Source organism: Balaenoptera acutorostrata, chromosome 10 (assembly GCF_949987535.1).
Source record: "Balaenoptera acutorostrata chromosome 10, mBalAcu1.1, whole genome shotgun sequence".
Taxonomy (NCBI): domain Eukaryota; kingdom Metazoa; phylum Chordata; class Mammalia; order Artiodactyla; family Balaenopteridae; genus Balaenoptera; species Balaenoptera acutorostrata.
In genome coordinates, this window is record NC_080073.1 from 52,361,769 (window position 1) to 52,374,341 (window position 12,573).

At 40.4% G+C, this 12,573-nt stretch overlaps 1 protein-coding gene across 4 annotated transcripts in view; it reads right to left on the reverse strand.

Moving 5' to 3' along the window:
- The window catches only part of FBXL2 (F-box and leucine rich repeat protein 2), an 87,273-nt gene that overhangs the window by 70,029 nt on the left and 4,671 nt on the right, over positions 1 to 12,573 (reverse strand). The gene's annotated exons all lie outside the window — the stretch shown is intronic.

A 12,573-nucleotide genomic window follows, 5' to 3' on the forward strand; every position in this document is an offset into this window, starting at 1 on the left:
GTGCTCTAGGGCCCGCATGCAGCAACTACTGAGCCCGTGTGCCACAACTACCGAAGCCCATGAGCCTAGAGCCTGTGCTTCACAACAAGAGAAGCCACTGCAATGAGAAGCCTGCACACCACAACTAGTGAAAGCCTGAATGCAGCAACAAAGACCCAACACAGCCAAAAAAAAAAAAAAACTTAGGAATACTTTTAACTAAAGAAGTGCCTGACATTATATATTGAAAACTTACACTAAACACTGTTGTGAGAAATTAAAGAAGGCTTGAATAAACTGAAACACATCCCATGTTCATGAATTGGAAGATTTAACAGCATTAAGTTAGCAATGTTCCTCAGCTTTGTACTTATTCTGCTTGGGGTTTGCCAACTATGTCCAGTCTGCTATTAGGCCCATCAAATGAATATTTAATGTCTGATTCATACTTTCACTTCTAGCATTCCCTGTTCAGTCTTTTTATAGTCTTCCATCTTCCTGCTAAAATTTTCTAACTGTTCATCCATTCCAACTGTTCAACATCTGGACCATCACTGACTGTTTCTCTTAGCTCTTCTCCTGACCATGGGTCACATTTCTTTGTTTCTCTCCATGTCTCATAATTTGTTATTTCACAACAAATATTGTGCGTAAAAAAATAATTAATTTACAAGGATCAATGAAACTAAGAGATGTTTCTCTGTAAAGAAAAAATTGACAGAGAAAGGGAGGAGAGACTGGCCAAGATAGCAGAGTAGAAAGACACTGAGCTCACCTCCTCTCCCAAGCACACCAAAATCACAACTATTTGCAGAACAACCATCAATGAAAAAGACCAGAATCTACCAGAAAAAGATCTTCTACAATTAAAGGAGGAACCACAACAAGATGGGTAGGAGAGGCAGACTCTCAATATAATCATGTCCCATACCACGGGGTGGGCAACCCACAAACTGGAGAATCATTATATTGCAGAGGTTCTCCCACAGGAGTGAGAGTTCTAGGCCCCACATCAGGCTCTGCAGCCCAGGAGTCAAGCACCAAGAAGACAAGCCCCCAGAGCATTTGGCTTTGAAGGTCAGCAAGGCTTAACTTCCGGAGGCTCAAAGGACTGGGGGAAACAGAGACCTGGCTCTTAAAAGGTGCACACAAAATCTGACATGTTCTAGAACCCAGGGAAAAAGCAGTAATTTGATAGGAGCCTGGGCCAGACCTACCTACTGGTGTAGGAGAGTTTCCTTGGAGGGAGGCGGGGGGGAGCTGTGGCTCACCCTGGGGACACAGACACTGGCAGCAGCCATTCTTGGGAGCTCCTTCTACTGCATGGACAATGGTGCTGCCAGGCACCATTGTGGAACCCTCCCTCTAGCTCATTAGCACCAAGACCTGGCCCATCCAATGGCCTGTAGGCACCAGTGCTGGGATGCCTCAGGCAAAGCAACTAATTGGATGGGGACACAACCCCACCTATCAGCAGACAGGCTGCCTAAAACTTCCTGAGCCCACAGCTGCCTCTGAACATGGCCCTGCCCACCGGAGGGCTAGGACCCAGCTCCACCCACCAATGTGCAGGCACCAACTCTGCCCTCCAAGAAAGCTGCTCTAGCCATTGGATGAGTCTCACCCACCAGGGGGCAGACGCCAGACGTAAGAAAGCCACAATCCCACAGCCTGCAGACCCAGCCTGCCCACAGCAGGCCAGACCCTACCCTGGGGACCAGCTGGGCCTCAACCCTTCCCACTAGCAGGCCAAAACAAGCTTCCCAACACCCTGGACCCCATACTCAACTGTGTCAGGAAACACTCCACCCCACACACACACCAGTTATCTGACACCAGCTCTGTGATCCCTGGGCACTACAGCCAGACTCCAGGACCCAACTGTGACTGCTGGTAGTCCGGCATTAATCCCAAGACCTGGCTTCACCCATCAGTAGGTGGGCAACAGCCCCAAAGTTTTCTGGACCCTGATTCCACCCACCAGTGAGCCAGGACTAGCCCCAGGGCCCCCTGGGGTACTGCAGTCAGCTGCGTCGTGACTAGGCTCCACCAACCAGTAGCCAACAGCTTCCCAAAGCACGGCCAAAGCATGGCCTGGCAACCAACCGGAGTAGGCGCCAACCAAGCCTACCAGACTGTCCACACAGTCAGCCTGCCACAACAGAAGGAAGCATGCAGCCCTCATAGGGGGAACTGCTAGAACATATAGCTTGGCCATTATAGGGGAGTGCACTGCTAGGATGCATAGCACATCTCCTACAGAAGAATACTTCTCCAAGGTCAGGAAATGTAATTAACCCACCAGATACATAAAAATACAAACAGCAACTTAGGTAAAATGAGGTGACAGAAAAACATGTTCTAAATGAAGGAACAAGATAAAACCCTAGAATAAGAACTTAGTGAAGTGGAGACACGCAATCTACCCAAGAAAGAGTCCAGGGTAATGATCATAAAGATGATCAAAGAACTCAGGACAAGAATGGATGCACAGAGTAAGAAGTTAAAAGTTTTTAACAAAGAGAAAACATAAAAAAAAAAGAGAAAGATGAAGAACACAATAACTGAAATGAAAAATATACTAGACGGAATCTACAGTAGACTAAATGATACAGAAAAATGGATCAGCAAGCTGAGAGATGGAGTAGTAGAAATCACTGCCACTAAACAGAAAAAAGGAAAAAGAATAAACAGAAATGAGGACAGTTTAAGAGCCCTTTGGGACAATATCAAGTGTACAAATATTCACAGTATAGGGGTCCCAGAAGGAGAAGAGAGATAAAAAGGAGCTGAGAACATATTTGAAGAAATAACAGGTGAAAACTTCCCTAACCTGGAAAAGGAAACAGTCATCCAAGTCCAGGAAGGGCAGAGAGTTCCATACAGGATTAACCCAAAGAGTAACACACCAAGACACATTGTAATTAAAATGACAAAAAATTAAAGATAAAGAGAGAATCTTAAAAGCAGCAAGGTAAAAGCAACAAATAACATCCAAGGGAACTCCCATAAACCTATCAGCTGATTTTTCAGCAGAAACCCTGCAGGCCAGAAGGGAGTGGCATGATATATTTTAAATGATGAAAGGGAAGAATCTGCAACCTACAACCAAGAAATACTCTACCCAGCAAGCCTCTCATTCAGATTTGACAGAAAGATCAAAAGCTTTACAAACAAGCAAAAGCTAAAAGAGTTCAGCACCATCAAATCAGCTTTACAACAAGTATTAAAGGAACTTCTCCAGGTGAAAAAAGAAAAGGCCATGACGAGAAACATGAAAATTATGAAATGAAAAAGCTCATCAGTAAAGGCAAACACACACTAAAGGTAGGGAATCATCCACGCATAAAGTGAGTAGGAAGGTTAAAAGACAAAGGTAGTAAAATCACCTATATCAAAATCACTTAAGCAGTTAAGGGATACATGAAACAATTAGATAAAAGATATGATATGAAAACAGTAATCACGAGGGGAGAAGAGTACAAAGACAAGGTTGTTAAAACGCATTTGAAAGTAAGAGATTAGCAACTTAATCACATATATATAGATTGCTATATAAAAATCTCATGGTAACCACAAACCAAAAATCAAAAATAGATATACACACAAAAAAAGAAAAAGGAATCCAAATATAACACTAAAAATAGTCAACTCACAAGAGAAGAACAAAAGAAGAAGACAAAACAAAACAAACCCAAAACAATTAACAAAATGGCAACAAGAACATACATATCAATAATTACCTTAACTGTAAACAGACTATATGTTCCAATCAAAAGACATAGCGTGGCTCAATGGATACAAAAACAAGACCCATATATATGCTGCCTACAAGAGACTCACTTCAGATCTAAAGACACAAAAGACTGAAAGTGAGGGGATGGAAAAGGTATTCCATGCAAATGGAAATTTAAAAAAAGCCAGAATAGCAATACTTTTATCAGACAAAACATACTTTAAAATAAAGGCTGTTACAAAGAAGCACACTACATAATGATCAAGGGATCAATCCAAGAAGAAGACAGAACAATTGTAAATATATATGCACCCAACACAGGAGCACCTCAATATATAAGGCAAATATTAACGGGCATAAAAGGAGAAATCAACAGTAACATAATAGTAGAGGAATTTAACACCCCACTTACATCAATGAACAGATCATCTAGACAGCAAATCAATAAGGAAACACTGGCCTGAAATGACACATTAGACGAGATGGACTTAACTGATACATAAAGAGCATTCCATCCAGAAGCAGCAGAATACACGTTCTTTTCAAGTGCACATGGAACATTCTCCAGGATAGATCACATGTTAGGCTTCAAAACAAGCCTCAGTAAATTTAAGAAAACTGAAATAATATCAAGTATCTTTTCCAACCACAACGCTATGAGACTAGAAATCAACTACAAGGAAAAAAAATGCAAAAAACACAAACACATGGAGACTAAGCAATATGCTACTAAACCACCAATGGATCATTAAAGAAATCAAAGAGGAAATCAAAAATACCTAGAGACAAATGAAAATGAAAACACGATGATCCAAAACCAATGGGATGCAGAAAAAACAGTTCTAAGAGGGAAGTTTACAGCAATACAAGTTTACCTCAGGAAACAAGAAAAATCTCAAACAACCTAAACTTACACCTAAAGGAACTAGAGAAAGAACAAACAAAACCCAAAGTTAGTAGAAGGAAAGAAATCATAAAGATCAGAGCAGAAATAAATGAAATAGAGACTAAAAAAATAGAAAAGATCAATGAAACTAAAAGTTGGTTCTTTGCAAAGATAAACAAAATCAATAAACCTTTAGCCAAATTTATCAAGAAAACCCAATAAAATCAGAGATGAAAAAGAAGTTACAAGTGACACCACAGAAATACAAAGGATCATAAGACAACAGTGATCAAACAACGATATGCCAATAAAATGGACAGCTTAGAAGAAATGGACAAATTCTTAGAAATGTACAATCTCCCAAGATTGAACCAGGAAGAAATAGAAAATAAGAACAGACCAATTACCAGTAATGAAATTGAATCAGTAATTTAAAAACTCCCAACAAAGAAAAGTCCAGGATCAGGTGGCTTCACAGGTGAATTCTACTAAACATTTAAAAAAGAGTTAACACCTATCCTTCTCAAACTATTCTCCCTCCCCAAAAAAAGAAACTGCAGAGGAAGGAACACTTCTAAATTCATTCTGTGAGGCCAGCATCACCATGATACCAAAACCAAGGATATCACAAAAAAAGAAAATTACAGGCCAATATCACTGATAAACAAGATGCAAAAATCCTCAACACAATATTAGCAAACTGATTCCCACAAAACATTAAAAGAATCATACGCCATAATCAAGTGGGATTTATCACAGCGATGCAAGAATTTTTCAATATCTGCAAAATCAATGTGATACACCACGTTAATAGACTGAAGAATAAAAACCATATGATTATTTCAACAGACGCAGAAAAAGCTTTTGACAATATTCAACATCAATTTATGATAAAAACTCTCTAGAAAGTGGGCCTAGAGGAAACATACATCAACATACTAAAGGCCATATATGACAAACCCACAGCTAACATCATACTCAATGGTGAGAAGCTGAAAGCATTTAGGTGGGTTAATTACATGCCCACTCTCACCTCTTTTATTCAACAGAGTGCTGGAAGTCCTAGCCACAGCAATCAGACAAGAAAAAGAAATAAATCCAAATTTGGAAAGGAAGAAGTAGAACTGTCACTGTTTGCATGATACTAAGTGTAGAAAATCCTAAAGATGCCACCAGAAACTACCACAGCTTATTAATGAATCTGGTAAAGTTGCAGGATACAAAATTGATATACAGAAATCTGTTGCATTTCTATGCATTGACAACGAACTGTAAGATACGGAAACAGGGACTTCCTTGGTGGGGCAGTGGATAGGAATCCACCTGTCAGTGCACGGGACACGGGTTCAATCCCTGGTCCAGGAAGATCCCACATGCCGCTGAGCAACTAAGCCCATGCACCACAACTACTGAGCCTGCGCTCTAGAGCCTGCGTGGCACAACTACTGAGCCTGCATGCTGCAACTACTGAAGTCCGCGTGCCTAGAGCCTGTGCTCCGCAACAAGAGAAGCCACTGCAACAAGAAACCCACACACCGCAACAAAGAGTAGCCCCCGCTCGCCACAACTAGAGAAAGCCCACACGCAACGAACACCCAATGCAGCCAAAAATAAATAAAATCTTTTTTTAAAATAATTTAAATTTATTTATTTATTTATGGCTGTGTTGGGTCTTCGTTTCTGTGCGAGGGCTTTCTCTAGCTGCGGCAAGCGGGGGCCACTCCTCATCGTGGTGCACGGGCCTCTCACCATCATGGCCTCTCTTGTTGCGGAGCACAGGCTCCAGACGCGCAGGCTCAGTAGTTGTGGCTCACGGGCCTAGTTGCTCCGCGGCATGTGGGATCTTCCCAGACCAGGACTCGAACCCATGTCCCCTGCATTGGCAGGCAGATTCTCAACCACTGCGCCACCAGGGAAGCCCAAATTAAATCTTAAAAAAAAAAAAAAAAAGATAAGGAAACAATCCCATTTACCATCTCATCAAAAAGAATAAAATAACTACAAATAAACCTACCTAAGGAGGTAAAAGACCTGTATTTGGAAAACTGTAAGACATTAAAAGACTATAAAACTCTAAGGTGAAGAAACTGAAGATGACACAAACAGATGAAAAGATATACCTTGTATTCTTGTATTGGAAAAATTAATATTGTTAAAGTGACCATACTACCCAAGGCAATCTATAGATTCAATGCAATCCCTATCAAAATATACCCAGGGCACTTTTCATAGAACTAGAACAAATAATCTCAAAATTTGTATGGAAACACAAAAGACCTCGAGTAACTAAAACCATCTTGGGAAAGAAGAACAGAGCTGGAGGAATCATGCTCCCTGACTTCAGACTTTTCTACAAAGCTACAGTAATCAAAAAGTATGGTACTAGTAGGAAAACAGACACACAGATCAATGGAACAGAATGGACAGCCCAGAAGTAAACCCACACACTTATAGTTAATTAACTTATGACAAAGGAAGAAAGAATATACAATGGAGAAAAGACAGTCTCTTCAATAAATGGTGCTGGGAAAACTGGACAGCCACATGCAAGAGAATGAAACTGGATCCCTGTCTTATACCATACACAAAAATTAACTTAGAATGGATGACAGGCTTTCAATGTAAGATCTGAAAACGTAACACTCCTAGAAAAAAACAGGCTGTAAGCTCCTTGACATAAGTTATGGAAATGATTTTTTGGACTTGACACCAAAAGAAAAGGCAACAAAAGCAAAAATAAACAAGTTGGACTACATCAAACTAAAAAGCTTCTGCTCAGCAAAGCAAACCATCAACAAAATGAAAATATAACCTACTGAATGATTTTGCAAATCATATATTTGATAAGAAGTTAATATCCAACAAGAAATCCAATTAAAAGATGGGGAAAGGATCTAAGTAGATATCTTTCCAAAGACATACAGATGGCCAACAAGTACATGAATAGGTGCTCAACATCACTAATCATCAGGGAAATACAAATCAAAACCACAATGAGATACCACCTCACACCTGTCAGAATGGCTATTACCAAAAAGACAACAAATAACAAGTGTTGGTGAGAATGTGGAAAAAAGGGAACCCTTATGCACTGTTGGTAGGAATGTAAATTGATGCAGCCACTGTGGAAAACAGTATGGAGGTTCCTCAACAAATTAAAAAATAGAACTACCATATGATCCAGGAATTCCACTTCAGGGTATTTTTCTGAAGAAAACAAAAACATTGTTTCAAAAGATATAGGCACGCCTATGTTCACTGAAGCATTATGTACAATAGCCAAGATATGGAAACAACTGAAATGTCTATCAATAAATGAATGGATAAAGAAAATATGGTAGATATATACAATGGAATATTATTCAACCATAAAAAAGAAGGAAAATTTTCACACTTGCAACAACATGGATGGACTTTGAAGGCATTATGCTAAGTGAGGTAAGTCATACAATGAAAGACAAATACTTTGAAAGACAAATGATCTTATATGTATAATCATAAAAAAAAATGAGCTCATATATATACAGATTTATGGTTCCAGAGGTGGGGAATGGGAGGGTGGGCAAAATGGGTGAAGGGGGTCAAAAGGTACAAACTTCCAGTTATAACATGAATAAGTCATGGGGATGTAATATACAGCATGGTAACTATAGTTATTAATACTGTATGGCATATTTGAAAGTGCTAGAAGAGTAAATCTTAAAAATTCTCCTCACAAGAAAAAAAATTCTCTAACTATGTATGGTGACAGATGTTAACTAGACTTATTGTGGTGATCATTGTGCAATATATACAAATATCAAATCATTCTGTTGTACAGCTTAAACTAATATGCTACATGTCAATTACACCTGAATTTTTTTTGGGGGGGCGGGTATTGAATCCTTTTAATCTCTAGTTGACCTGGGTTTCAGATTTGTTGTAGCATTAGTCAGATTCAGTTCAAGAATGGTTTAAAATTTTTTTAGGGTGACATCAGAACCTCACCTTCAGGAGAAGTTGGGATCTGAGCACTAGTAAAACTTCACAGATCTCTTTGAGCTGTACAGCCAGGCTGTTAGCTTTCTGATACATGAGAGCACTCTCTGTTTTACATTCTGGCTGCCAGCTGGGGAGTACTTTGCTCTGCAGAGGCACCCTCTACTGTCCCTTCCTTAAGAAGCTCTGTCTCTGCCCTGTTACTCTAACTCCACCGTCTGAAAGCCTTTTGGCTTGTCCTGATTGAAAACCTGGAGAGCCACAGAGGGACATTTCTCAGCTCTCCCGTGGGCCCCATCCGTTGTGGCCCTGCCTGACACTTGGTGAAAGCCCCTAGCGCCTCAGAGAGGCTTCTGCTGACTCTCCTGCCCTGCCCCAAGCCTTCAGCGGGCTCCGCCCACCTCAAGGATGTTCTCAGCTCTCTTCCCTTGGCCCCAGCCTCCAGCACACGTCTACATCCATGTACTCAGTGAAGGCCCATGGGAAAGAGAGGTAGGTGCAGCCTAGCTCTGCGGCTGGGGCTCCTCAGGGCTCCAAATGTCACTCCAGCCCCCATGCAGTAAAAGTTTGGCTGGGGCTTCCCTGGTGGCGCAGTGGTTAAGAATCTGCCTGCCGATGCAGGGGACACAGGTTTGAGCCCTGGCCCGGGAAGATCCCACATGCCACGGAGCAACTAAGCCCGTGCGCCACAACTACTGAGCCTGCGCTCTAGAGCCCGTGAGCCACAACTACTGAGTCCACGCGCCACAACTACGAAGGCTGCGTGCCTACAGCCCGTGCTCCACAGCAAGAGAAGTCATGACAATGAGGAGCCCCCGCACCGCAACGAAGAGTAGTTTCCGCTCACCACAACTAGAGAAAGCCTGTGCACAGCAACGAAGACCCAATGCAGCCAAAAATAAAAACAAATAAATAAATAAATTTATTAAAAAAAAAAAAATTTGGCTGATTTCTCCAAGCTGTCTATAGCAGAGTCTTCTTCCTCCTGCTGTCCCCACCACCGATGAAAGTTACCTGTGTGTTTCCTTTTTTCTGGGAAGGGCACATTACATCCAGGATTTTAACTCATTTAGATTTCTTTGTTTCCTCAGCTCTCTAGAGGGTTTTTAAAGAACTGTGATTTTCTAGCTTCTCTATCTTTTCCCATTGTTAGGGTAGAAACAGCAATGTCTAATTTTTGCAACTTTCCAAGTCCTAACAGAAAATGGAAGTCTTTATTACCCATTCTGATGGAAGAAAAATAGACTTGGAGCAGATAAATGACTTGCCCAAGGTTTAGCACTAAAAACAAACAAACCACCAAAAAAAAAAAAAAAACTCAGAAAAACTACAGTATAAACTTGTATCTCCTGACTCCAAGTCTAGGGTTCTTTGTACTGCACAACAGGTAGTAAAGGCTATTTGACTCTGGGGAAGGCATTTAACCTCTCAGTATTTCTAATTTGTAAAATGAAAGGATTGTACTAGAGAAACTCAAAAGTCTCTTCCAAATCTAATTATTTCAAGATTCAATTAAGTTTGTGTTTTTAAAATATCCCACTGTTTCTGAAAACATAATTGTGTGTCTTCAGGTGCCTTTCAATTTTAGATGTCTAATAAGGGTCACAAATTTATCAAGTCCAAAACCAACTCCTTTCTTCATCCCTACGCTAAATTTACTCCTCCCACAGTCTTCATCTCAGCAAATGACAACCTGTTCCTATTGCTCAGGCTCAAAACACTGAACCATCCTTGATTTCCTTTTCTTTTCTATTCCACAGCCAATTCTATGGATGACTGCACCAATAATGTCCTCTCTGGTCTCCTCTGCTCTTGTCCTTTCTCCCCTCCCTCCTACCCCACATGTAATTTCCACATAGCAGATGGAATGGTCCTTTTATAAAATATAAGTCATAAAAAAAAATAAATAAAAAAAATAAGTCATATTCTGTCATTCTTCTTAAACTTTACCAATCATTTCCCCTTCCCTCAAAGGGAAAGGCAAACTCCTTTAAATGGCTTATAAGTCCTAGGCGATCTGGTCTCACTGACTACCTTGGTCTTCCCTCTTGCCATTCTCCTGTCTTACTCCACTCCAGCCTGTTTTCCTTGCTGTTTCTCCAACACACCAGACAGTGCCCCAGAACCTTTACACTTGTGTCCTTTCCTGAAATGGTCTTTCTCTAGGCATTCCCATGATATATCCTCTGCTCAGATGTCACCTTATCAGAGAGGTCTTCCCTTCCACCTACATAAAAAGCAAGTCCTCCCACTTCTCACCCATCCTGCAAAACTTCCTTTCTCTTACTCAGCTTTTTCTCCAAAGCACTCTTCACCACCTTATCTGTATGTTTATTATCTCTCTTCCCACTGCTAGAACATAAACTCCATGAGGGCAGAGGCTTCCCTGTTTCATTCACTACTGGATACCCACTGCCTAAAACAGTGACCGGCACATAGTGGGACACACAAATATTTGATGGACAGAAAACCATGAGACAGAAAATTTAATAGAAAGACACAATTACACGGGCAGTATTGAGAACTGGAAAAGCTGGGTTTGAACCATGAGTGTGACCCCACAAAAACTTTCCCAATGACTGCCCTGTTCTGCTTCCCTAGACCCCTCTGCTCCAACCACCCCAGTGCTGGAAGTGGCAGTGGCTGAGGTGGACACTACACAGGGTAGAGGTGAGACACAAAATGAGGCAGGGAAGGCAGAAGTAAAAGTGTAGCCCAACCCATGGCTGCCCATATCTGAGCTTTGGTGGTCTGCACTGTTATTAAAAAAAAAAAAAAAAAGCCAAGTAAATCCTTCAGGATGTCATTACACAACATCTTAATAGAGAGTCTGTCATAAAAGAAAAAGAGCTTGCTGGCTCAGCTGACAAGACACCAAGACTCTTATTCTTGGTGTAGTATGTTCATGCCAGGCACTGGGCACAACCTTTAGTTTGGGAAGAAGCCATGGTGCTATGGTCAAGATGCCAGACTTTGGAGACAGACTAGTTGAGTTCAAATCCTGGCTCTGCCACTCACCAACTATGTGACCTTGGGCAAACTGCCTAATCAACGAGGCCTGTTAAGTGGGTACAATGATGTCAATCTCATAGCGATGTTAGAAGGGTTAAATGAGATAAACGTGAAGTGATCAGCCTAAAACTGGGCACAGTGGAACGGTTCCATGAAAGCGAGTTATTGTTACAATTACTAAAAATTATGTGTCCCCCACCCCAGTGCAGCCAAAAGCGAGACCAATTTTGACAAGAATAGAAAAATTAATACATAGAGAAATGTCTTGTCATATCTATTAACACAGATCTCATTATATAATCCCTCTTAACTATACCATGTGATGGCAAAGAGACCAAAACTGCCTGTAAAATAAAATATATTTTATTGTGCTTCTCAACACCTCTGAGGAGTCCTAACCACAGGCAAATACAGAAAGGAAAGGCCAAAATAGGGAGAAAATCCAAATAAAATGAATTAAAATGGGAAAACTGTATGATACGTTATTTTATTATTTACAAAAAATAAATCTGCCTTACGAGCTAAAGTGGTAAGCAATAACAAAAACCTGATGACAAGAGGTATCCCAATGTATATTTTAATCCATATGAATTAAAGTTTAAGTAGTTATTTGATGTCTTTTTGTAACAGTTTTAGCATATACAACTAAAATAAATGTGAAATTTTTTATTAGGAAAAATCTCAGAAAATAAAATTTTACTTTTAAAAATAGTTTCATCCTCCAATTCTAAATGGCTTTACATTAAAAGCTGGTCTTATAAATCATACCAATGTTTTCTTAGGTCAGTCTCCCAAGGCAATAGAAATAAAAACAAAAATAAACAAATGGGACCGAATCAAACTTACAAGCTTTTACACAGCAAAGGAAACCATAGGGAAAAAAAAAAAAAGAAAGAAAAGACAACCTACGGAATGGGAGAAAATATTCGCAAATGATGAGACCAATAAGGGCTTAATCTCCAAAATATACAAACAGCTCATA